This window comes from Lygodium microphyllum, chromosome 28 (assembly GCF_053477565.2).
Source record: "Lygodium microphyllum isolate KBCC chromosome 28, Lygodium_microphyllum_v1.1.10, whole genome shotgun sequence".
In the NCBI taxonomy this organism is placed as follows: Eukaryota; Viridiplantae; Streptophyta; class Polypodiopsida; order Schizaeales; family Lygodiaceae; genus Lygodium; species Lygodium microphyllum.
Window position 1 is genome coordinate 54,655,653 of NC_141162.1, and position 1,665 is coordinate 54,657,317.

General features: G+C 41.0%; 1 pseudogene; it reads right to left on the minus strand.

Moving 5' to 3' along the window:
- Nucleotides 1-329: 329 nt before the first annotated feature.
- LOC148011455 (uncharacterized) lies at nt 330-1,307 on the minus strand (annotated as a pseudogene).
- Between the last annotated feature and the right edge of the window lie 358 nt (nt 1,308-1,665).

Below are 1,665 nucleotides of genomic sequence, written 5' to 3' on the forward strand. Positions count from 1 at the left end.
GACAAACAGCTTTCTAGCTTAGCAACTCCCTCTTTTACATCAAAAGAGCTGAACTCTGTTGTGACAACATGATCTTAGCTTTCTAGCTTGGCAACTCCCTCTTTTACATCAGAAGAGCTGAACTCTGTTGTGACAACATGATCTTAGCTTTCTAGCTTAGCAACTCCCTCTTTTACATCAGAAGAGCTGAACTCTGTTGTGACAACATGATCTTTTGATTCAGACATATAATTATTTTCTATGTTCAAATCCACAGCCATATCCTTAATAAAAAACTCCTCAAAAGGCCGGTCTCTAGAAGACCCTTCTTTTTCCACATCAAGAATGCCCTAGCTTGGTTCCACAGCCTCTTTGAATGCACTTGATTGTAACCATGATGAGCTCACTCTCTTTCCCACACAAACAAAATGACGATAAACTTGAATGGTTTTTCCACTGGATGTTGTGCAGGACTTTGACAAGCTTGAGACACTGTTAATGTTCACTTTTATATTGAGATAAACATTGATCTTCTTCTTGACAAGCCATTCGAGGGTTTTCTTGGAGGCTTTGGGCCCCAAGAATTCAATGAGCGTGTTATCACTGTGCACAACGGCAACATTCTTCTCAGGACAATCAATGACAATCTCCCCAGCTAATTCCACACCAACATTCCCTCCTCTAATGATCAAGACACTATTTGCCTCATTCAACTTTTTCTTCTCAGATTGAAAATGTTGAATGCATTCCGTTTTCTTGGCAGGTCTGGTATAGATAGAACCTATAGAGATGACAAGGAAATCAAAAGGCAATGTTTCGCCAGTGGTAGTCACAACCTCAGTGATGGAGGCATTCTCTGCAAAACCTTCCACGTGCCTGCCTTTCTGTAGGTATTCCGAATGAAGAATGAGACACTTTTCGGCAAAATCAGGCTAAACAATTGATCTTAGTTGGCCATACGGGATCCTAAGGTGATCCTTCCTGCTCAAGTGAGAAATTCCTTCCTCAGAACCCACACCTTTAGATAGAGAAATTTACAGAGTCCCATTTCATCTACACCAGGAAGGAGAAATTCCCAGCTTCTAATAATGCGTGCGAGCACACATACAAACCCAGAGATGTACTTACGGGTCGATAAGAACAACATCGCTGTGATTTTGGAGAAGCTTAGTAGTGAAGGCACCACTGATGCCCCTTGTGATGATTATATCATCTATATCTGATTGGATTGCACAGACTGGTTCTCTGTTTTCTTGATTTTCATACTCGTTAGCTTTTGGTGATGTGTCCTCATGAGACTCCGCTTCATCACTGCCAGCAACCTCCATTCAGACGCATCTATTTGTGTTACTAATGTCTTGCAAAGGTTGATGGATCGTTGGTAGCTTGCAAAATATAACAACTGCCAAGATACAAAAAAACTACTCTTTGATCACTCTCTTCAACAGGAATCAAAAGTAGGTCGAAAGCCTCATGATCTTTCACTATTTTTAGTCCAATCCCTCTCCTTTGATAGTTGGGATCTACTGCTACATCACATATGGTTGCAATAAAAGCACCATCAGACATTGCACGCCCAAAAAACCAACAAGTTTCTTCTCAGGTCCCGAAGATAATGAAAATTCTTTTCCTAATAGTATGCAAAAGGCATGGATTCAATATCCCCTTCCTTGACTACTCGCAGAG